At 46.1% G+C, this 25,934-nt stretch overlaps 1 long non-coding RNA gene across 1 annotated transcript in view; it reads right to left on the reverse strand.

Annotated features, from left to right (window-relative positions):
- Positions 1-1,415: 1,415 nt before the first annotated feature.
- Positions 1,416-25,934, reverse strand: part of LOC135903948 (uncharacterized) — a 107,955-nt gene continuing 83,436 nt past the window's right edge. Inside the window, exons 3-4 of the long non-coding RNA XR_010564967.1 lie at positions 13,479-13,554; positions 1,416-2,210 (exon numbers count right to left, since the gene is read on the reverse strand). This is a non-coding gene — a long non-coding RNA (uncharacterized lncRNA). The remainder of the gene's footprint in view (positions 2,211-13,478; positions 13,555-25,934) is intronic.

Below are 25,934 nucleotides of genomic sequence, written 5' to 3' on the forward strand. Positions count from 1 at the left end.
ATTAAGTACAAGTAATTTCCCCTATGTTGTCCTTGTTGTCAGTGTTTGTTGGCTTCTTATGATATGACTAATAAAAATCGGGCCCCTCGGTTAACCCCTTTCTTCTCGTTTATTACATAACGAGGGTCTCGAATCCGGCAACATTGATGCCCTCAGGTAGCATATGTGGGTTTATTGACCAGTTGCCTTCACCCAAAAAAAGATCACGTTCTCGTGACGCCTGCGGCAAAAAGGACGTTCCACATCCGCCGCCAAGTTCTGTGAGTGGTGGCGCTGGCTAACACTCCCAGGGTTCTACTAGAACACATAAATACCCAAGAAAGTGGATGGGAAAGCGGCGCCGTGGTAGCTCACTTGGCAGAGCACCGCACGCGAAATGCGAAGGTTGTAGGTTCGGTTCCCACTTGGGGCAAGTTTTTTTAATCCACTTTAATTTCCATTAGTTTATCGTTTCTTTGGTTCATCTATTAAGTACAAGTAATTTCCCCTATGTTGTCCTTGGTGTCAGTGTTGGTTGGCTTCTTATGATATGACTAATACAAATCGGGCCCCTCGAGCCCCTCGGTCAATTTTTGTGCACTTCTCCAATGTTTGCATAAAATGTTGTGCATGCATTGTATGCTGTTTATTATTTATGTATGTATATTATGGTTTTTTATATACCCCTTATATATACGTGTCAATATACTCTTTTAGTCCTTCTGTAACGCCCCCCTTACGCAATGCCTCATACGTGGCTTGTACGGAAATTTTAAGCGAATAAATAAATAAATAAATAAATAAATAAATAAATAAATAAATAAATAAATAAATAAAAGCCCGAAGAAACAGTTGCAAGAAAATAGCATGCAAACTAATACCTTGCCTATCAAGAGCGAATGTTCTTGTAGCGTTTAATAATTTCTTCGCAAAGTATGCATCGGGGCTAGTCGGCAACACCTCACTTGTTATGCGGGGCCAATAACAAGAAAAAAGAAAACAATCAAAAGTGCTGCGCCATGTTTGCCTCTGTGTATCATTGTTGAGTGCTGCAAAATAAGTGATTTGTTGACAATATGAGCCCACAGGGCACCTGCATCACCCCAATCTACGCATGCAGCCGAATCTACCAGAATTTTTTCGATGCCTGCTTGAGCAAAGGGATGGAGTCAGTCGGACCTTAGCCTGCTTTTAATCAATTTTCTTCTTTATTTTGGGAATGGAAGGTTGGGGGGTGAAGAGCGTTTCGAAAGTTCAGTCAACATGCGCAAACTGCGCAAGTCTTCCTAGCCATCATTCATAATTTTTCCGCTCTGAAACTATCGACTAGTCAAAAAAGCATTACGTGCGAACATATTCCTTAATTAATCATATAAGAAGAAGAAGAAGAAATAACACGGTAACACTCCCATTGCAACATTACGCTGATAATCGAATGAAACGTCTTTATTAGAAACCGGATGGCTCTTTGGCCTAAAAGGGTTGCGCGAAGGGAATCACACGCGATGATGGATGCCCGCTTCACGTGCAAACTCCCAGAGGGAGAGCAGCATGTTCCAGGCTTGTTTTGTCCTTGTTTGGGGTGACCAATTGTTCAAATTAGGCTATATCTGGTCTCAGGTATTTCTTCAGGAGGTCCCTGTATCAGGACAAGGTTCGTAGCACTGCACCTGGCAGTAAGACGGGCGCTCGTCATGCACGTGGCGCATTCTACTGCTTCGGTGGCTTCTGCTTCTTGTGTGTCTTAGTCGTCACTATCGACGGCTGTGTTAGCCTGGCGTCTCTCCGCCTTTTAGCGATAATCCCTTTCGTCAGCGTGGCTCCGGTCCGGACGCTCTGCATTAGGATATGAGCACCGCGTGGTAGTCTCGGTGGTAGCGGACTTTAGCGGAGGGAAACCTGTGCCTTGATAGCGCGTTGTCGTTCTTGCTTTGCCGCTGTGATTCGTTGCTGCGAAGTCGGGGTTGTCCAGTGCAGGCTGGATCTGTGGTGCCGGTACAGAGCGGTGGTCAGAACATTTGCTCGCCGACGCATGCGCAGCTTCGTTGTTCATGCTGTCGACCGGTTCCGGCGCCCAGTCCACTCTCACATCCAACCCGTGCCTTAAGGTCACCATCGTTATGTTATAGGCGATCGTTCCCATTCTGGGGGTCGGGCCGAGTCACTTGATCGCTTCTCTGGAGTCATTATCCTATAGAGCATTTACTTCTCCAACGGCGGATAGCACGCGCCTGAAAGCAACAAATCGAAATGTGGGCGCTCATGCGGAAATAGTTTTCTTCTTCTTATTTTTGCACTAAACGAAATGCGGTTTCAGAGAAATCTGTACGTTTTGTTTAATACTAAGCATTCGGAGGACACACCTTATTGGAAATTTATTTTACAGGGTGAATACTCTACTAGGCGGAACCATTTACGAAATAAATCTTGCAAGAGGCAGCGATAGAGAGCATAATGAACGCTTTTGACAATACAGCCACCACACGCAAACATGCACACACAGAAATAATAAAGAAAGAACACAAAAAACAAGCAGTCATGAAGCACGAATAATCAATTTTCTCGCACAGCCAAACGTCGCTACCGATAGCCGCACATACAAGCAAGGTGACTCAGCAAGGTCAGACGCCAGATGGCGCCACTTTTTCATGATGGTGGCCCTCTAGCGAAAACGATCTGTAAGGTTAGCCTAAAACACCAGTGGAGGCTATACAAAAGCTATATTGCGTTCGTGCAATATAAATACCTTGGTTTCGTCTATTACCATGCCACTACTCTTTCGATAAACATGTGATTACAATCAGGAAATACACTCATTATACTTCAGAAAAGAAAAAAAAAATAAACTGCTAAAGGAACTGTGAGGTATGCATATCCTAAGTAGTCTCTTAAGTATTCCATAGCACTGAGTAAACACGTCCGGCAGCTCAGGTATACGCACTCACCAACATCGTGGTCAGACTTGTAGCCCGGTATGAATAGCGTTATACTCGCGGTGAAATGAAGAACAATTGAGTTTCCTTTAACTATGTAGACCAACAACAACAACAGCAGCAGCAACAACGACGACGACGACGACGAAAACGCCAAGAAGAACAACAACAACAACAAGAACAAGAACAACAACAAAGATTTGCGCATTATGATATATTTTCCAACTTTCTTGAATTTTGTAGCTGTTACACCTGTCAGCGCCCGCGTGGCAACGCCATTTGCGTGAAGTGTGAATATATAGATCGAAGCGTGTTACTTCCAACATCTCTGTCAGGTGTCCACATATAAATTATAAACCCACCCACCTTATTTACCGTAAAAATATTTTTTTGTAATGTATGTCACAGCCAACACCATTTTGGGAATACGAGAGGCGCGTTCGAAGCTTAATTTATATTAATGACTTGCCCACTCACGTTTCCTCGAACATTTGTCTTTTTGCGGATGATTGAGTCTTGTATCGAAAAATAACTAATTCTTCAGATATTCTACTAATTCAGGAGGATCTCAATAATATAAATGAGTGTTGTCGTACGTGGCGCATGGAATTAAACATTAGAAAGTGTAAGACTATGAGGATCGCTCGTACTAACGTCATCTGCCCCACCTATACGCTAAATAACATCCCACTAGAATGTGTGACGTCATATCGATACTTGGGGGTTCACATTGTCAGCAATCTATCCTGGAAAACTCACATTGATCACATAACATCTAAGGCCACTCGCACACTGGGATACTTTCGTCGAAAATTTTCTCAAGCACCGTTATCACTAAAACTCTTATTGTACACAACTTACATTCGTCCACAACTAGAGTACGCGTCATCAGTATGGGACCCTGGTCATGACGCCCTCATACTGTCTCTAGAGGCAATACAGAATCGATCAGCCCGTTTCATTCTCACCAGCTACCAAAGAACTGCGAGTGTCACTAACATGAAAGCTCTCAAGAAAGTTGTATCCATCCATCCATCCTTCACCTCTCGCTGTTATCAACCCGTAGAAAACTATCCCGCATATGTCTTTTCCATAAAATCTACTACCATAACACATATCTTTGTCCAACCACCACCATACATTTCATCTCGCATAGACCACCGCCAAAAGGTAAACATTCCGCACTGCAACAGCGTCGGCTTTTCATATTCATTTCTTCCACAAACGAGCAAAGATTGGAATAACTTACCCGCATTACTTACAAGCATTATTGACACCAATAAATTTAAAAGCACACTTCAAAGCTTCATGTTATAAATTATTGTTGCGTTTGCTTCTTCTGTATAAAAACTGCTTTTATGCCATTGTTTTACATTATGGCTTGTATTTTTATATCGTATGTTCTTTCCTTTCTTTATTTTGTTACGCCATGTATTTTTGCAACGCTTACAAGTTTCTATTTACCATTCTTATTTTGTATACGATGTTTTTTGCCATGTAGTCTGCCTTCCTTCCTTATTTTGTGATTTGCCTCTGTGTTTACTTACTTTGCCCCTCCCCTCTGCAATGTACAACCGTCCCTTGAGGGTATGATAAATAAATAAGATAAATAAACATGTTCAAAGAGCACGAGCCGCACAAGTGTTATAAATATTTTCAGGGAACTATATCATTGCCGTTGCGTTCTTCTTCTTATTCAAAGAATCCGCGAATGCTCTTTTAGCGTAGCGGTGTTTCCGGAAGCCCAATGGCGCCATGCCAGGCCAATCAATTAAAGCTGTCGCGCTCGAAAAGCGTGCATCAACATTTCAAGGACGCGCGATTTTCGGCCCGTCCTCGCGGTGCCATTCGTAAGAGTTGATGAATTATACATCACAGACGAGGTGAACCGTTCGAACGGCGGTTCAGCACCGCTAAACGTGCGGCAGCGCGTGCCGTTAGGAGGGCGGCAAGCGCGGGTATCCTCATAAGCGCCCCGATGTCCACGGAGCACATCCGAGCGTCGTCCCGCCAAGAGCCACGCTTAGTGATGCGCCCTCCTTTTCCCCAGCTCCACTGTGTCACTTCTCCGTGTACAGGAAAGCCGGGTGGGAGGGGGGTCACCTGAAACCGTTTTCCTTCTGGGCGACGTGCCAGGACGCGACGGCAAAGCCCGCGGCTTCGATCGCAAGATCGATGGAGAAGAGGGGGAAAGGAAAAGCAATTCATCAGCCCTCTCCTTTCAAGCCGCACGCACCAAGGGCCGACATGGAGGGAGGGGGACGCCTCGGAGACAATCGATAGAGAGAGCGGTCGCGATGACAAGTTTCGGCGCACCTCTGCCGGCCCGCGACGCGCGTATAGATACACACGCCGAGCAGGCGCCGGTGCACACCGCGGTCCGCCGATACATTTTAAACGCGCAAACAGCGCTGCACAGCCAAAGAAGGGTATTAAGAGCCGCAGGAAAGAGCTTGGATATCTGAGCCAGCGAGCGCGGAGGGCGGAGAAAGAGTGCGCCTCGTGGCCACTAGGTATCGTTGATTTAAAGATCTGATTGCACGATATCGATGAGAGAAATAGACAGAGAGTAAACTTGATTTCTGAAACCTTGATCCGGATTCTCCCACTTTGTGCTTGTTGTCGTTTCGTTTGTCGGTCAATTTGTGTGTTTGTTTGTGTTTTTCTCATTCGCTTAGTGGCCGGGTTGTTATGTCATTTTAGTTATGCTAGTGATCAAATCTGCATATGTGGCTCTTGAGTAGCTTTGGCAGACAACTAGGACAATGTTACTGAAGAGTGACCTGTGCAGGTGTTATCACTAATAAGCCTAGTAGGCGAATGAATAATAACAAATAAACAAAACAGAACTGAAAAGTAGGTGCGCTTTATTATTTAATTTTTTTTCTTTCGCGTCGTTCTATCTTATCTATCAGTGAAGCTTTAAGTTCGCGCATAGCGAAATTCACCCGAAAACCAGTGTGAATGGATTAGTCTGCATTCACATATAAACTAAATGTCACATGACTGATGCCACTGAAATTTTGCGATATCACTTGCCGAAGATGATTTTTAGCTTTTGTTAACAGTAGAGAGATTAGGAAATCCTTCGTCTTATGGGCATCCTTCCCGTGGCGCTGAAACAATTGCAGGTCACGTTGATACAAGTCACGAAAACTTCATCCGAACCTCGCTGAGGCGTTGGGGCAGAAAGTGGATAAAAAATGCTGGCTCTCCCATAATCGAGAGTAGATGTAAGCATGAAATGGCTACCGGCAAAGCAGATTGATTGGAGATGATACTAGCCAAAATCTTAAAATTGGTGTAATGCATGTTCGCAACCGCACATCCTACCCAATCACACCGCATCACACCATACTGTGCACTGGCCCATATGGACGCAATTGTTGCCTGTCACTGCACCTCACTGAACGTCACTGCAAGTCTTGTCTCGGTCGAACAGCCATACGCGCTGCGCCGGATGCGCAGCTGACCTCACGTACCGCTGGCGTTGAAAAGAACACAGGCAACTCTGTCGTAGCGCGACAATCAAGTGTATAGTGCCCGGTATCTGCCTTTTGAAAGTCGCTATAGGAAATGACAAATAAAAATTCAGCGTGCTACAAGTTACAGCTCGAGTGATATTGTGAACAAACGTTTTGAAGAACTCGGAAGCAATATTTTTTGTGACTTACATGGAATGTAACTACCGTATGTATATATAATGCAGTCTTGAGTGGTTGCTGGATGCTTTCGTTTTAGCGCCCGGATGTTCTCGTTTGAGTGCCCGGATAATGGCTCTGGCTTCTGGCTCAAGGTCACTTGAAGGTCGCCGAGAACGGGAGCTGAAAGCATTTCATGCTTAAAGAGCAAATAACAGCTAGGTAATTTGAGTCACAAGTTCTTTATTGATAGCCGTTTAAAGCATCACTCGTAGAAAGTTTGTTTAATTAAATTCAGTTGCTCATTATCTATATGCCTATGTTTATGTACTTTAAATGCCGTTATTAACTCTATAATTACTAGTCCTAGCAACCATTCGTCAATATGTTCGAAATATAAGTAATAGCAATAGTCGGGGGGAACACACGTTTCCTCTAAGAAATACGCTTTTCAACGCATCTATGTCACTTACAGGATGTTGGCACCGTATTACAATGGACGGTGCCCATTCCCTAACATTTCCCGTTAAAAGTATTTCAAGTTGTTATTCATTAGATGAGGCGGGGTGGGGGCGCAGTTTTGGGCCAAATTCCCATAGCTTTTCATTCGTATGCGATCTTTGCGATTGGCCGAGCACCTTCATTAATCATTCATCACCTCATCATCATAATTAATCATTCATTCACCTCCAACATCACGATTAGATCAAACTTGCTTTTACAGACAAGTTTAGTGTAAGAGGCTTTAATCTGAATAGCATTATTTGGCAACTTTAGGGAATTTGCGGTATGCATGTTTGTCCGTACCTAACCAGTTTCCCGCCAACTTGGGACACCGGATAGTCCATGGTCTAATGGGTAGAGAATCAGTCTGCTGTGCTTAGGGAACCGGGTTCGAAACAAACCGCCACAAAAAATTGGCATAACTGAGTATGTGGCACTGGGTATGTGCCTGTCATGGCTTGTCACTCGTTCGCCGTCGGCGCGAAGTCGTCGACGGGCTAAACAAGCCGGCTGGTCGTTCCGTACTGAAGTGAACACAGCGAAGGAGTCAGAGTCGGGAGAAAGAAAAAAAATCATTTATTGACTGACAATGACACACAATTTAAACGAAACACAAAGAACACAATAACACTAACACACATGCACTTAATCTAGATCAATGATAAAGACAAAAGAAATACAACGAACAGTTAACAGTGGATATAGAAATTAACACTACACAAAACACACTTAACGGTGGTCAACCAGAGTTCAAAAGAAAACAAATGATGGCATACGCATGGCCGGGCAGCAGCAGCAAGTCCATAAAGCGTGGAGTCGACGGCAGAGTTTTCCCGAAGAACGCTGGCACGCCGTTATTCTTGTTGTGGTGGATGCGAATGCTGGGCTAGGTTTCCCAGTAGTCTAGGTCTGACGTCTTCCCTTGAGCAGGTTGAGCTAGCTTGAGGAGAACTACCCTGAGCTTTATTGCAGACGTTGGTTTGTCGTCTCTTACGTCAACTAGTAACTCGCATTTCTGACGCGGCTAGGCGGCCCAGGCGATACTGGACGGCACTAGCTCCGTGACGCTTCTCAGCAGATTGTAGGATCAGCTTCTAGACTGCCTAACTCGGTCTAAAACCTACGTTTAGGCAACTTCTCATTTCCCTATTTTCCTGTTTCCCTGGGTCGGGGAACGCCAGATATTGGTGACGATCCAATCAAGTTCACCCAATTTTATCCCGTCTCCTCCCAAAGTCTTGGCGGCGCCCCCTTTAATTAGGGGCGAGAGAACGGGTGATTCCCCCTGCTATTAGAAGTCGCGCACTTGTATTGCACCACACACGCACACCCTTGAATCCGTGGCGGGTCTCTATCGTCCGCCGTTCACAAACACAGGAGAAACGATGGCAGCCGGTCATACGGTGCTGTTGGCGCACATACACTGTCAGCAATTCGCGGACACTGGATTGCGCAGACCCACCACATATTTCGGAGTATTCGCACCCCTGCCTTCTTAGCAAGCTTCTCGATGCATTCCCGGGGCAGAGAAGACACAGGGGTTAATACAAAATGCCATCGGGGCGTCACGGTTGCGACGACGACAAAAAGACAATAATCTCTACACCTGCCTTCGACTTCTTTCGGCCGCTTGCCCGAGTGGCCAGCAATAACCGTCTTGCTTGTCGGTTCCTATTCCTACGACCTTTTGGCGCTTGTTGATCAGTGCTTCAAAGAATCAAATAATGCCGCACCGTGACAATGCCACTCTTCAATGAGGCTCTTTCATGCCAACTTAGATCACGGGGTATGATCCACTAGATATGTACCGCTCTTAAATTAACCTATTTGACGCCAACTTGGGTCCCTGGGTACGTGCTGCTCTTCAACGAACCTCTGTCACGCCAACTCATGTGACCGGGTGTGTGCCGCTGGGTATGCGCTGCTTTTCAATGAAGCTCTTTCACGCGAATATGAATCACTGGGTACGAGCCACTGGGTATGTGCCGCTCTTAAATGAACCCATTTGACGCCAACTTGGGTCCCTGGGTACGTGCTGCTCTTCAACGAACCTCTGTCACGCGTATGCGCTGCTTTTCAATGAAGCTCTTTCACGCGAATATGGATCACTGGGTACGAGCCACTGGGTATGTGCCGCTCTTAAATGAACCTATTTGACGCCAACTTGGGTCCCTGGGTATGTGCCACTCTTCAATAAAGGCCTTTCACGCCAACTTAGATCACTGGGTATGATCCACTAGATATGTACCGCTCTTAAATGAACCTATTTGACGCCAACTTGGGTCCCTGGGTACGTGCTGCACTTCAATGAACCTCTGTCACGCCAACTTGTGTGCCTGGGTGTGTGCCGCTGGGTATGTGCTGCTTTTGAATGAAGCTCTTTCACGCGAATATGGATCACTGGGTATGAGCCACTGGGTATGTGCCGCTCTTAAATGAACCTATTTGACGCCAACTTGGGTCCCTGGGTACGTGCTGCTCTTCAACGAACCTCTGTCACGCGTATGCGCTGCTTTTCAATGAAGCTCTTTCACGCGAATATGGATCACTGGGTACGAGCCACTGGGTATGTGCCGCTCTTAAATGAACCTATTTGACGCCAACTTGGGTCCCTGGGTATGTGCCACTCTTCAATAAAGGCCTTTCACGCCAACTTAGATCACTGGGTATGATCCACTAGATATGTACCGCTCTTAAATGAACCTATTTGACGCCAACTTGGGTCCCTGGGTACGTGCTGCACTTCAATGAACCTCTGTCACGCCAACTTGTGTGCCTGGGTGTGTGCCGCTGGGTATGTGCTGCTTTTGAATGAAGCTCTTTCACGCGAATATGGATCACTGGGTATGAGCCACTGGGTATGTGCCGCTCTTAAATGAATCTATTTGACGCCAACTTAGGTCCCTGGGTATGTTCCACTCTTCAATAAAGGCCTTTCACGCCAACTTAGATCACTGGGTATGATCCACTAGATATGTACCGCTCTTAAATGAACCTATTTGACGCCAACTTGGGTCCCTGGGTACGTGCTGCTCTTCAATGAACCTCTATCACGCCAACTTGTGTGCCCGGGTGTGTGCCGCTGGGTATGCGCTGCTTTTGAATGAAGCTCTTTCACGCGAATATGGATCACTGGGTATGAACCACTGGGTATGTGCCGCTCTTAAATGAACCTATTTGACGCCAACTTGGGTCCCTGGGTATGTGCCACTCTTCAATGAGCCTCTCTCACGCTAACTTGGGTGACCAGGTGTGTGCCTCTGGGTATGAGCGACTGGGTTTGTGCCGCTCTTCAATGAACCTATTTGGCGGCCACTTGGATCACTGCTGCTTGCGTCCCCAAGCAGCCATGGGAGCACAAAGTTGGAGCTCGACTGCCGATGTTAATGAGATTAGCATTACACATCACATTCATCTGCTGTGCTCCAGAAGTAATCTACGAAATTCTGCTCAGCTCTACTAAGTGTACATTCGCCAAACTGGCCACTGCCATAAGCAGCAGTGGGAGCTGGAAGAGGAAGGAGACTCTGTTCTGCTTCACTACACGCTTGATAAATGATGCCTTTCGGCTGTTGTAATACGGAGTTTCAATGTTAATCGCATTACCGTCGACATTCCTCGTGAGATGGATTCTGTCAAAGACGGGCCCCGGGCTGTTCCAAGAAAAATATTCTTACGCTATAGATATGTTCGTAAGAGCATATTCCAGCCAGTAGTGATGCGGCCGGCCAATCAGAAAAACAGCCCTTACTGACGAAAATATTTGTGAATGCGGCCCCTAGCACGCAAAACAAAATTGATGACTTCGAGCGTATAATAGGGATAAGGACTTATTTAGCGTCTAACAGAGAAAATAACTTACTTTTTTTCTGCTCAGCAGATATCTTGTTCACCACAAAGAAACTGCATTCCGCGAAGTTCCCTTTGTGATTTGAGTAGTGATGTCGTCATCAAGAATTAACATGAAGAATACCGCTTCATCTTAAAAGGAAATGCATTAAAATATAATATATAAAGCACTTACAGTTTAGGATTTTACACTGACATGAGGTAAATGCACTTCACCATACAGGGTAAGTTTTTTTTTCACCATAGAGATTTTTATAAAAAGGTTATGGCGCTAGCGAACGTGATGATTTTTCATATGAGTTCTTCGGCGAGGCAGACATGCTTTTCCACTAATTACGTGAGTATTAGAAGAATAATTACAAAAGAAATGGTTAAATGGTTTTATTATTTGAACTTAGGGGGCATTTGCTCAAATGACAAATCTGGAGGCAGTTACATTTTAATACCGCCCCCATTTTCTTGATTTTGAAAATAGCAACTACTTAAGTAAATTCGCCTGCGAATTTTAACGCTCAGCCCAGGCATTATAAAAACCAAGTGCGGTGTGAACGCAGAAAGGCGGCCCCGCAGTCATGTCAGACGGAAAAGCCCCGTAACGAAAAGCGCAACGAAGCTTGAAACAACGTGGCGGCGTGTCACGGCACGTAGGGATATGGCACGCTCTGCCTGACAAGCATCTGCTGCGACGTGCCATCATTCAAACTTCGTCTCACACTTCGTCACGGTGCGCTTCCCTCTGACGTAGCTGCGGCACACGCTCTGTTTCGATATTGCTTAGATTGAGCACTGAAATTCCATTATGCACATTTCGAACTAAGCGCGATTTTTAAGACTGAAAAATCGCAAATGCCTGGGTCCGTATTCAGAAAAACAAAATGCGTCAGAACTTATCTCACGATGAGTGTCAACGGTAATGTTTAGGCATTGAATTATATTCCGAAAGAACGTATTGCCACCATCTAAACTAGTTATCTATCAGGCGTGTACGGCAGCGGGACTCCTCTTTCGCGTTTCTCAAAGAACACTCGGCGCCATCTAGCGCCGCCGCCGTGAAGCCTGCACGTGACCTCCGAAATGCTTGGCGCGCTGGTGCGAACGCTGAGAAACGCGTCATGCGGCAACCGGTGTACTCTCTCGCGCTTCTTCCTGGAGACGTATGCTGCACGACTTGTGACACTACCGAGAAGTCCGTGTGGCCTCCGAGATGAGAAGAGTGACACACCGGTGCCTGCACACGCTGATAATTGTTCCCTTCCATGCCGCGCACTCAGTAGCACAAACACTGTGACCAAAGTTGGCGAGAGGTTCACTGAAAAGCGGCACATAACCAGCGAATTTGTGGCGCAGTCTGCTAATACGTTGGCTTGCTGCCCTTGAGGAACACTTGTGCCGTGGGCTAAATTACGCTCAGCATCGGAAAAATTTAAGAGATCTTTTTTTATTCTTGTGGAGCGGCACATTACCAGTGGCACGTACCTAGTTACTCAAGTTGGCGTCAAAGGCGTTCATAGAAGAGTGGCAGACACCTACTGGCACATACCTAGTGATTCAAGTTGACATCAAAGGCTTATTGAAGACCATCAAAGACTGAGTGGCATATACACAGTGCTACAAGTCGGCGTCGAAGAGTTTCTTCGAACAACTGTACCTTCCCAGTCCCAGATCTACGCTCACCCAGGTCGGTGTGAAAGAGGTTCATTGAATAACAGCCCATATGTACACAATGCTGCATACTCAGTGACCCACATTAGACCGACGGTTGGTTTCGAACCTTGTTACCCATGCACTGCAGCCCGATACGCTACCCATTCGGCCACTGACTACCAGCGACCCAGGTAGGCGGGAAAACAGTGAGATACAAACATACATTCAAACATGCAAACATAGATAGATAGCCCCCGAAAAGTGCGTGAAGTATCCTAAGAATGCTGACGCAATAAAAATTCATACGTTGAAACTTGTCGCACGAGTGGCTGCCATGTCGTCGTATTGTAGAATATACTATCGTCAAAGGCGGTCGGTTGACAACAAACCGCTATTACTACGGAAAGTTTTGTGAATTTGGCCACTGGCCACATTCCACTTTACATTTCTATATTCGTATGCGATTTGCACGCTGCATAGTAAAGTCAAAAGTGAAATGTAACAAATGGATATGTTTACGCAAAGCTTAAAATTTTCATCGTAAAATTGAACCTTCATTCTTGTCGCTCGTAGTGACAAATTCTCTTTCCCAATTTATTTATTTCCAGATCAAGGCACTTTGAAACTCAAGTTTCTTCCACTTAAAAACGCCACAGAGAGCAATCGTTAAGTTGAGTAAGAGTGATGGGCAACCCTGCCTGCTATACGCAAAGCATTTGCCAACCCTATGCACCGAAAGGAGCAATTCCGTAGCCTTTATACGGAGAGGACACCACCGAGTATGATGCGTAGGGATAAAAGGCCTCATTTCCTTACCATACGTACTCTTAAAGCAAGCGGGATGATCGTGTGCAACGTTTTGTCTCGTATAAATATAAACACGTCGGCAGAACTCGCAAATGTGCTCGTGAAGAATAGAGTATACTACCTTGGTAGGAGAGTGCATTTCATGGCGACGTCACGGTTCGGCTGTTCCTGATGACAAGACTGCACAACAGGAGAACCTACCAAGGGAGAAATTAGCAAAAGATGAGCTTAAAGAGCGAAATGTGGCCCGTAAATATTGAGCTTAAATGCACAAAGTGTTGTGAATAAAGTTGGCGAGATTGAGTGTACATGATGCATATAATACTTGCAATAACAGAAACGAGCCTGCACAGCTTTATTGGAGATGACAAAGTTTTTTAAGCTCTTTCAATCTACAGCACGACGACAGGTTAATACGAAACGGTGGCGTTGCACTGCTATAAAGAAAAATACTAAGGTACGAATCACTGCCGCAGTTTGGTGGACTGGAAAACGTTTGGGGTAAATGTTTTCTTTATACAATAACACTCATCATTGGAGTTGTTCATAGGCGCCGAGACAATCAAGATGGCTTTTAAAATATAAATTATGGGTTTTACGTGCCAAAACCACTTTCTGATTATGAGGCACGCCGTGGTGGAGGTCTCCGGAAATTTCGACCCCCTGGGGTTCTTTAACGTGCACCTAAATTTAAGTACACGGGTGTTTTTGCATTTCGTCCCCATCCAAATGCGGCCGCCAGGGCCAGGATTCGACCCCGCGACCTCGTGCTCAGCAGCCTATTACCATATCCACTGAGAAACCACGGCGGGTAAGATTGCTTTTATGACACACTTGGCGACCATATATTGCAATAACAAAGTAAAAAGGAGTATTTCATTATCACAGGCGGTACTAATTTAGATGGTGCAGATTTGGTAGGCTTGAAATCGGGACCTGTCGTCAAACGGGAAGCTCGGTGCATGTCAGATATAGCGATGAAGCATAATTTAGTCCAGCTAATTGCTAAACCAACATTCATTCAGACAGTCAATCCATACTCGATTTGTTATTTTTTAACACTGAGTACATTTTGTCCTGACATCACTGTAAAAGATGGTATCTCGGATCACAAAACAATAGTAGCTGCACTTAAAGTGAATGATAAAGTTATTACGAAGGTTCCATCAATACACGTTTAAAAATTTAATCAAGCTGATGAAACGTCAATTCTCGATTATACGGAATATGTTTTCGATGTAATGTCCTGAGTAGAAGACGTACACTACCTCTCGAATTACTTTAAATCCTCTCTGAAATATTACTTTCGGCCGCAGAAATTTAAGCAAATAAATAAACCCAATCCAAGGCTGACACATACTATTATTCGCCTGAAACAGCGCTTATCACGCGCGCGGAGCAGAAAGCCTCGAAACCCTGACTTAAATCTCTGCTCAACACGCAACGGAGGGAATTGAAGCAGTCCAAGTTGCAATTTATGACGACTACGCTAAAGGATTGCTTGAAAAATGCACCAAAGAAGTTTTGGAGTTATTCGTCGGGTACTAAGCCTTTAGTACTCGGCATATGTGCATATGGCACCATTTGCAGTAATCCAGCACTGATTGCTGAAGAAATCAATACATTTTTCTGCTCAGTGTTCATCACGAATACTGACTTAGAAGCAACATGTGAAATGCCAATAACGGCACAGCTCAAATAAAACTGTTCTTGTCAAAAAAGACACACAAACAGGAGAGAGTAAAGACAGGGAGGTTAACCAGACGCATGCCCGGTTTGGCACTCTGCAATGGGGGAAAATGGCATAGGGATGAAAAGGGAGAGAAGATAGAGAGAGCATAGTTTTGAGCACATTTATCAAGGAATCCATCATGGCATTACTGCTGAAGCTAGATACTAAAAAGTCATCAGGTCCTGACACTGTTTTCCAGAGGAGCTTCTGAAGCGTTACTGCAATTGGGTACCAATGTTTCTTGTAAAAATCTTTGCTGTGTCTTTATGTCAGGGCACTATGCCATACGACTGGGGTCTGACCAGACTCTTATCGATTTTTAAAGCTGGGGACAAACTAGATGTACGAAACTATCATCCGATTTCAATCATGTGTACAGTCTGTAAAATCTTAAGACACATTATTTGCAAGCAGTTAGCCAAACATGTGGAAAGCAATAATCTTTTGTAGCGAGAAATACGGGCGCCAGCAGAAAACGAAGAGGAATAAGACGGTCGTTGTTGGTACTCGCGCTCGGTCTGTAAAATCTTAAGACACATTATTTGCAAGCAATTAGCCAAACATGTGGGAAGCAATAATCTTTTGTAGCGAGAAATACGGGCGCCAGCAGAAAACGAAGAGGAATAAGACGGTCGTTGTTGGTACTCGCGCTCGCCTCGTTCGGCCGTTGTCTCTTTCTGGGCATTCACATAAAACGCAGAGCGCATCTAACCTTAAAACACGTACTAGGAATTGGTGAAGCGTGCTGGTTCCATTTTTTATCCTGGAACTTCGTACCCGGACTCAACCCCCCGTCTTGGCAATGCCTGCCGGCGTGCCACTGCAAGGTGCTAGCGCACCACCGGTGGTCGCCTGCTTCGGAGCACCAAGACAGCGAGATCCTGTCATTTTTAACGGCACTGAGGAGCACGACATCGAGGACTGGCTCACTTCGTATGAGCGAATGAGCGCCCACAGTAAATTGGATGATGGCGACAAACTCAGCAATGTCACCTCTTACCTGGCGGGCGTGGCACAGCTGCGGTTCCACAACCAGGAAGCTGATATTGCCAACTGGTCGTCCTTTAAAACGAGCTTCGCGGAAGTCTTCGGCCGACCCGCTCGCTGCTCGCAAGCTCCGCCCAGAACAGCGCTTACGCGGTCGCGCCCAGCAATCCGGCGATAACTTTACGTCTTATATTGAGGATATTGTCGACCTCTGCCGTCGCATCAACCCTGCTATGTCCGAAGCTGATAATCAGACACATCATGAAGGGGATCGAGAACGACGCCTTCCAAATGCTCATTGCCCAAAATCCCCAAACTGTCACGGACGTCGTTCAGTACTGCCAGAGCTACGACGAGTTACGGAAACAGCGCTTTTCTACATGCCTCCCAAGCTCTAACGCGGCCATCATGTCAGCATTAACTGTAGGCGCCGCTTTTATTGACACTACAATGTTAGTGCGGCCAATAGAATTGTCCGAGAAGAAGTGGCACGACAATTATCCCTTGTTCTCCACGTCCCGGACTCCGCGTAGGCGCTTGCTCCGACGCTACGACAAGCGATAGAGGAGCAAATTTCTGAGACGCAACGAACTTTCTACCAGCATCCGCCTGTTTCCTCTCCTCTCACCTATGCTGAAGTCACACACGCACAGTCACCAGCAATGTCGCTTGGGGCGGATCCTGGTCGACCTCCAAATGACTTCTCCGCTGCGCGTGCGCCTAACCACCCGAACCCGCCACCTTTTCGCCGTCCCGCACCGCTGTCCCGCACTGCCATCCACTAATCCTTGGCGCACCACGGACAACAGGCCTAACTGCTACTTCTGTTGCCACCCTAGCCATGTCGCGCGTTTCTGTCGTCGTCGTGACTTCCGTATTAGTGTGGGCTAAGAAAATCAAGGCTACTTACGTCCTGAGCCACCGAACCGGATCTCCTCCCACACAACGATGGACACCTGCTCACCGAGTCGACGTGGCTACGGCACACGTCGGTCGTACTCACCACGTCGCCGTTCACTTTCTCCTATGGTTTTAGCCATTGCAGTTCCGGAGGCAAGAACTGTGCTCGTGTCGACAACTTCGAGGCCTCGATTTCTACCTACGAACGAAATAACTGTGAATATCGAAGGTGTTTCCGTGCAAGCGCTCGTTGATACTGGAGCCGCTCTGTCTGTTCTTAGAAGCCGAGTGTTTCTCCGGTTTCTCCAGCCGAATGTTCTCGGCCGGATGTTTGAGGTTTTCCGAGTGGCTTTTTTTACCAAGGGAAGCCTAAAGACGCGAGGACAACGCTGATACAAAGTTTTGGTCGGTGGGTGGACTTTTCGCCTTATTACCAGTGTTTTTCGCCCGAACTGGCGTTCACTTCTTGCTCTCCTCATCGGGAAGTCTACCGACGCCGGCGTGGGCGGGACTCCACGCCGACACTACTGCATTACCCTAGTGATCTGAAAATTCTGCAGCATGGACATCATCATGGATGGGGAAACCATCATGGTCGAAGAACTAAATGACGGCAGTTGGAGCGCTCTCTACACGCAGCGGCGATATGCCCGACGCAAGACTGACGCCGAGACGCAGCCAGCCGCCGAAGAGAACAATGGGACGCCAAGTGAAACGCCAAGCAGCGCACCGAGATATCGCGCTCGCCCGCCGTCGTTACAGGAGAGAAGACCCCCACCGAAGCACCCGGCCGAAGATTACAAGATCATCATTCGTCCACAATGCGCGATCAACCTGCTATCTTACAGCCGTGCCAAGGTTCTGCGTACAGTGTGTGCCGCCGCCCAAACTAACCTGGATGAATCGGTGCAATAAGATCAAGTAAGCGTACACCCTACCAGCAACACTGTGCTGATCAGCAACCCATCCAGGGTAAGAGCTGTAGCTTATTATAACATCAAATGCCTTAAAATTGAGCAACAGGAATGTGCCGTTTTTAGATACGCACCGGCCCCAGAAAATTCAGTGAAAGGCGTTATCTATTACGCTTACTCGGACGAGACTGACGCCGACATATTCAAGGAAATATGCACGAGGAATCGAGGATTTGAAATCGCTGTAGCAAGAAGGATAGGATCCTGTGGCCATATTCTGGTGATCTTTGCCGGAAAAACATTACCCAAGCACGTCCGCTTTTGGGCCTCAGTCTTTAATGTGCATCCATTCCGCGAACGGATTGAAGCATACTTTAACTGTTGCCGGATTGGCCGTCGCTCCGATGTCTGTCCGGACCCAAGACGGCAACGACGCTACCAAACTGTGGCGACGAAGAACATGAGACGCCGCCACGGGGAACTGTGGCAGCGTGCAAAGCGCGTTGCATCATCTGCCATGGCGGTCACCCTACCAGCGCTACCAGCTGCCGCTATCGTTTCTATGCACCTGCGCAGTGCAGACGACCACCCGGGGAGGGAAAAAAGGAAGCGCGACCACGTCGACGGCAGCAGGGCCACCGGCGAGCGGCGCACAAAACGCATCTGGCGCCGGCACAGAGAGCGGAACGAGCTACCGAGACGTCGCGCGGCACGACCGCCCTTCCGTGCGCTCCGATCAGTGCGAAGCTTCAAATAGCAGGAGTGGCAGCAGGCAGCGCAGCCGGAGCAGCAGTCAGCCTCGCAACCACTCCAACTCCAAACAACGCAGTGACCAGGCGGTATCGCGGAAGGTCACCTGGCCAGCCAATCCCGAGCCCAAGCCCACGCCCACACGACCTCAACAGGACGCAAACCAGGTGAGGGAGCTCGCTGAAGAGATTAGAGCCCTGAGACAACAATTAGAGGCAGCTAATGCCAAAGTCAGGGCCCTAGAAAGTAGGCAGCCAATTGGAGGCGCCTCTATGACGCCGGCTGCACCCGAAATAGTGGTCTGTGTTCGGAAAGATGAGCTTGAATCGATGGAGGCAGAGCCGACAAACGTCAGTGCGGGACACACCCACGGAGTCCGAAGCATCAAACTCTACGGACAGAGTAGATAATTTAGAAGGAGCAATTGCTCAGCTAGCTGAGACAGTCTCCAATCACATAAAATCCACTGCAGAATTTCAGCAGATTGTAGCCCACGAGCTTACCAGGATAGGCACTGTGTATAGAGCCGAATGTACCCAGGGCCTTACACAAACCCCGGACACGAACAACCTGCCACCACAGCTGCCAAAGTGCTCAACACTAAGGGCTTGAAAATGACATCTGTATTGCCGGTAATGGCAGAACCGTACACCAAAAAAGGTGGCTGAAACCATTAAGATTATACAATGGAATTGCGGATCCTTTAAGCAAAAGCGTGCAGCACTGCAGTTCCAACTCACTAGCTTTGAACCCAAGGTTGATGTTGTAGCCTCACAGGAAACAGGCACGCAAGCCAAAATTACTGGGTATACCACGTTCAATGAATTAACTGAAGCCGACAACAGACCTTCTATGGCAGTTGTGATAAAACGCAACCTTACGGCAATGAAATTTTATCTGGAGGAAGACCAAATTCCTTACACGCTTGTACAGCTACTGCCTAGAAAAAAGGAACACAGATGTGTATTTATCCTTAACTTGTACAGCTCCCCGAAGGATAAAAGCAACAGAGTTATTGCCTTCCTGATAAAAAAAAACCGTGTAAAGCCGCAGAGAAGGAACGAATCGTTGTTGAAGGAGATTTTAGCGCTCCGCACACAGTCCGGGAATAACAAAACTGCACTAGGAAAGGCACTAGGCTATCTTCAGTGACAAGTGACTTAGTACTTACACTCATCACTGAACCAGATAGGCCCACGCGTATCGGCAACGGTGTAAGCAGAAATACCACACCCGACTTATGATTCGTCAAAACTGCCAATGGGGTTCTTTGGGATAGCAGCGAAACTAGTGTTGGGAGCGATCACTATCTCGTTGTTATAACTATCCCTTCCAAAGGCCATAAAAGGAAAATGAAGCTGATTCCACATAACAAATGGGATGTATTCCGATGCGTAAGAAACCGCAAACAGCTCACCGATATAGCAGACCTCAGTGCGTGGACGAATGAGCTTATCCAGGATGTGGAAAATGCCACAACCATGGCACCGATAGAAGAGGAAGGTCCCGTGCCGGACTCAAAACTCCTAGGTCTATGGGAAAAGCATCAATACCTTCAGCAGAGATGGCTAAAGAATAAGATCAACCACACGCTGCGCCACGAACTCACCGCCCAAGATAAAGAGATTTAGGACTACTCTAGCGAGCTCAGCACTATGCAATGGAACCAATTATGCGACAACATGATTGGCCAGTTGAGCAAAAAGAACCCCTGGACCCTGCTTAAACACATGCTAGATCCACAACACTCTAAAAGTGCTACTCATAAAAGGATTCAGAAAATCGTACGTAGTTTCTAGGGAACAGACTCTCATCTCGTCAACCTCTTGACCGGCCGATATCTTAATACATAACGGGAGCCGGTGCATATATAGAATACAGAGGAGACAAAAACACAACATTAAGCGAAGACATCACCGAGGCCGAAGTACGCGCCGCTCTCAGCTGTCTATGCACGACATCATCAGCCGCTAAAGATAAGATCACCAACAAAATGCTCAAGAATCTAGATGACCCTACCATAATAATGATCACCAAGCTTTTTAATCAGCACTGGCAAAACGGTACACTCCCGCAAGAGTGGAAACACCCTAGCGTGGTCTTCATTCCTAAACCGGGCAAGTTACTTATTCTAGAGAACCTCAGGCCCATAACCCTTACCTCTTGTCTTGGTAAGGCTATGGAGCATGTGGTTCTCGATAGACTGGTTGACTATGCCGAAACCAACCACCTCTTCCCAAAGACAATGATCGGCTTTCGACCCAAACTGTGCACCCAAGACATACTGTGGCAGCTACAAAATGATATCCTTAACCTATACGCGCAACTCGAACAGTGTTAGCATTAGACATACACAAAGCGTTTTACAATTTCTCACATCGAGCCATTCTAGAAAACATATCCAACATGAACGTAGGTATACCTACGTTCATGTTGTTCATTTGTACATAATACAAATGCTCTTCCATCAGGGAGCCAAATGGAAAAGAGTAAATTCAAAATGTCAAGAACACCTTCAGTTATCAGGACAATGAGCGGGAAAAAAACTTTACTGGGTGTTACGTATATAAGGACCGTAAATTATTGCACACAGAAGAATAAAGAGTTAGTGGAATGCTTAAGTGCTGATATTAAGGGTTTAGGGAATGATGCCGAAATTATCCTATTAGGTGACATGAATGCCCACATACAGGATTTAGATGGCCATACCGTTAACAACGGAAAGTCAATGCTAGGCCTTTGTGAGTAACATAACCTCGTTATCGTGAATACAGGGCCTAAGTGTGAAAGGCAGATCACGTGGGCAGTGGGAAACCGGCAATCGACCATAGATTACTATCTGATGACAGAAAGAATTCATGATAAGTTGAGAGAAATGTGATTGCGAAGGAAGGGTATAGCAGCATAGGGAGTGACCATAAACGTATCATATTGAAAATGGCATATGTGGTTGGTAAAGAGAGCAGGGAGTGCAAAATGGCCAGTCCAAATTTGAACGCTGAACAAATAACAAATATAGTCACTAGAGTCGAGGAATAATAATAATAATTATGGGGTTTTACGTGCCAAAACCACTTTCTGATTATGAGGCACGCCGTAGTGGGGGACTCCGGAAATTTCGACCACCTGGGGTTCTTTAACGTGCACCTAAATCTAAGTACACGGGTGTTTTCGCATTTCGCCCCCATCGAAATGCGGCCGCCGTGGTCGGGATTCGATCCCGCGACCTCGTGCTCAGCAGCCCAACACCATAGCCACTGAGCAACCACGGCGGGTAGAGTCGAGGAAGAACTTGGCAAATGGCCAAATAAAGAGTGGGAATATAGTGAGCTTCTAAGTGTAATAACGACAAAAATACGGAAAGAGAAACAATATGTTCGTTGGAAAGAAAAAAAGAAACCGAAAAGCTGGTGGAACAGGGAGATACGAGAAGCGATCGTCGAATGACAGAAAGTATTTCAAACATTGCGTTACTGAGCTTCAGAAATCAACTCCAATGGATAAATAGATATTGTATCAATCGATCTAATCAAAGCATTTGACAGGGTATACCACAAAAAGCTTTTGCATAAGATCCATTCCCTTGCGATTAACGTTCAAATTATTAGGTAGGTTGAAGCCTATTTCCCAATAGGCAACAGTTCGTCGAAATATCAGAAGAGTGCTCTCTTACTTGTTTACTTGTTTCTTCCGTAGTTCCGCAGGGATCAGTATTGTGGCCATTTTATTTCTAATATATATGTTAATGATATGCCACTCAATCTCCCCATTCGATTTGAGTCAGGCTCTTTGCCGATGATTGCCTTTTTTTGCCGTGTGAAAGTGTTTCAGGCCAAGTCCTACTGAACGAATCACTGATAACTATTGAAAAGTGGTGTAGCGAACCTGTCATAAAAACCAATCTAAATAAAATGGTGCGCATTAGCATCACTAACAAAAAAGCGCAATGAAGTTATGCTTAGGCCCTGCAAGGTATTAAAATACAACGTGGTACTCAATTAAAGTACCTCGGTGTAACAATTACTAACAGTCTAAATTGGAATAAGCACATAGAGAAAAATACTAAATCCGCTCGGAAGAAATTTGGTCTGGTAAAAGTCAAACAAAAGGATGCCACATTTGATGGCAAGATAATGGCTTATAAAACAATTTTTCGAACGACTTTGGAGAATGTTGGTATAGGCTAGCGCCCACATAGTCAAAGACACACTAAAATACTTGAACGAATTCAAAAATTGGCCGTTAGATGCACTTTTTCACGGTATGACAGGAAGCGATCTAACGAAATTGATGCAAAGGACTGGTCTTCAGTCATTGGCTACCTGAAGCAAAATAGCGTGCTTGAAGTTTTTTTTTCTTTACAACGGGAAACTTAAAGGTGCCCTGAACCACCTCTCGGGTTCGGTTCAAAAAACATATTCCTCGGATAGCATAAGTCTGTGCACACTTCAGCCAAATTTTGCAGTCGTGCGCGACGCATGGATTTCGCAAGCGGGGCGCGAATGCACCTTTCTCTGAAACGCTCTGTTTTCAACAGATGCTTGCTCCGCATTCTTTTCTGGGCACTTTATTTCGTAATACAGCAGGTTCCTACATGCGGCTGCTATTGGCAAATAGCTGATATCAATCAAGAAGGGTGTTTGGATCAGTGCACTTCTTCCTACTGTAACCGTGTATATTTATTGACACGGTTTAATAAACAGGCTGAATTAAGCGAAACTCTCCTCGCGAATTTCGGTAATTATTACGCAATTCCGGAAGAAGCCGACTATCGTCTGCTCACGCTCGGCCGCGGCCGCCCATGTAGGAATTAAACTTTGGCCACCCTGATTGTCGGTGCCGTATAGCCGTCGGGTCTCACTAATTTCCACTAGTTTTTGAACATTCAACTTGCCTCGAACCACGCGAAACTTAGGATCAGACCACACGCACGCTTGCCAGTGGGCGCTCGTTCCTGATTAGACGCCTTGGCAGACTTCCGTTTGTAATGAGCTATTGATAGCGCTTGAAAATGCCCAAGTTGGATGTGGTATACTATCCGTCGGTCAAGCTGGTACGAGGCAAAGCCGATCCGCACCACGTAGCACAGTCAGACAGGAGCATATGAGCGCGAGCGCGCACTCTAGCTCTGTTGTGCACAAACGCTGCAATTGTACACCCGGCCAGAAAAGTTTACGGACCACAGGATCTCAGGAAACGCTCAATTCCCAACCAGCATGTAGCAATAGGCAGTAAAATTGTATGTGGCAATGGTGTTAGCGTATTCTAGTCGAGGTTCTAGATGCAAATACCAGGCTACGTTGTGAGGTTATGGAGATACTCAGCTCTTTGTCAGATTTAATGGTCCACAATAATTTGTGGCCGGGTGTATGTAGCTAGATAGTGCTCCTGCCGCGGGGTGCCACGACGAGAACATTGGCTGAGCGCACTGCGGCTCGCTGAGGACAACCGCGTTTGGCTACGTTTGGCACGTCGTAGGCGCCAAAATCGGAAATAGTGGCGTCTAGGTGGACACCCAAAATGAAATTTGAACTGCACGTCACGGTGACGTTCAGTAGGCGGAGCATTGTAACCACACTCCGCTCTGCCGTAGCCTTCGCGGTGTGAATCAGTTAAGAAGGAGCGGAAGCACCACGAAAGGTATGTTTGGTTGCCAATAACTCCACTTGTGCGGAACGCATTGAAGAACTTGTTGCGGCAATGTATTTCTGAAGCAGTCTAATTTAACTTCGAATGCATTTCCCTACCCTGATAAGAAGCGCTTCAGGGCCCCTTTAACTCGAATCCAAGGAAGTACTTGCCACTCCCTGGTCAAGCTTCAGCAAGAACCATGCGAATATTGTTTTGCTTTATACAACCAGAGTAGATTTCTTTTAAAGTATGCATTTTTGAGACGAACTGTAGTTCACTGGCTGAAATATGGAGCTTTAGAGCAAGAAAATGAATATAACATAGAGGTAATGAATGAAACCGTAACTAGGATGATTTCAGAAGCAGCGATTGAAGTGGGAGGTAAAGCACCAAGGAAACCAGTGGGTGAGCTGTCCCAAGTAATGAAGGACTTAATAAAGAAAAGACAAAACATGAAAGTGTCTAACTCAAGAGATCAGATAGAATTCGCTGAACTGTTAAAACTGATCAACAAGGAGAAGGTAAGGGCTATTAGAAATTATAACGTAGGAATAAAGGTTGAGGAAGCAGTAAGAAATGGCCGCAGCATGAAATCAGCGCGAAGAAAACTTAGCACAGGACAACAGAAGATTTACGCACTGAAATAAAAGCAGGGCAATGTCATCAGCACTTGCGATGATACAGTAAAAGCAGCAGGATAATTCTATGCTGATCTCTACAGTAACCAGCACAGCTACGCAACCTTCACTAGAAGTAATGATGCATAGGATACAGATGCGGTCTTCTATAACTAGCGATCAAATTAGAAGGACCTTGCAAGACATGATGTCGCGAAAGACGGCAGGAGAAGATGGAATAACAGTCTATGATTTAATGGAAGAGGGAGCAGATATCGTGCTTGCAAAGCTTGCTGCCCTTTATACGCAATGCTTAACGACTTCAAGTGCACCAGAGAGCTGGAATAATGCCAGTATTATACTATTCCATAAAAAGGGAGACGTTATAAAGAGTTGAAGAACTGTATGCCCATTATCTTGCTTTAGGTATAAAATATTCAGCAAGATAATTTCCGACCTAATCAGGACAACACTTGCGCATTCCGCCTTGCAATTTGTAAATTGCAATATAGGCCATAATGTAATTAGTTAAAAACCTAATTAGTGAATTTTTATTAATTTGTAGATGTTGCATCTGAAATTTTTTTGCAAGTATTGTCCACCGCTTCGAGTAGACCAGCTCATGAACTAGAATTGTGATATCTGCCACACGCAACTTTTAAATATTTTTGAAAGTGTTCGCTGAGACACCCTGTTACCTAAAGTCCTCGTGCACGGACGCATGCATGCACAGCTGTATTTTAGTGGTTAAGTGGCGGCCTAAGTCATAGGTAGTCATGGGTTTTAAGGTTGCTGGTTCTCTTCAGTAAAACCCATCAGCGAAAAGGGGTGTAAAGAAAAGCGCTGCCCAAGCACTCCGTACAGATGGTTAACCGGCGAAGCTGAAACGCGCGGCCATGGTGTTTATCGCCTGGTTAATCCTGACGGTTCATTAAGCGATGGCTTGGTAGGCTGCGGGATACTCGGTATGCAGTTTTTGCTTACGCTCGGCTGCACGAGCCTGTTATTGTGCACGGGCTGCAGCATCGGCACGGCGTAGACGAGCT

Source organism: Dermacentor albipictus, chromosome 1 (genome assembly GCF_038994185.2).
Source record: "Dermacentor albipictus isolate Rhodes 1998 colony chromosome 1, USDA_Dalb.pri_finalv2, whole genome shotgun sequence".
Classification (NCBI taxonomy): domain Eukaryota; kingdom Metazoa; phylum Arthropoda; class Arachnida; order Ixodida; family Ixodidae; genus Dermacentor; species Dermacentor albipictus.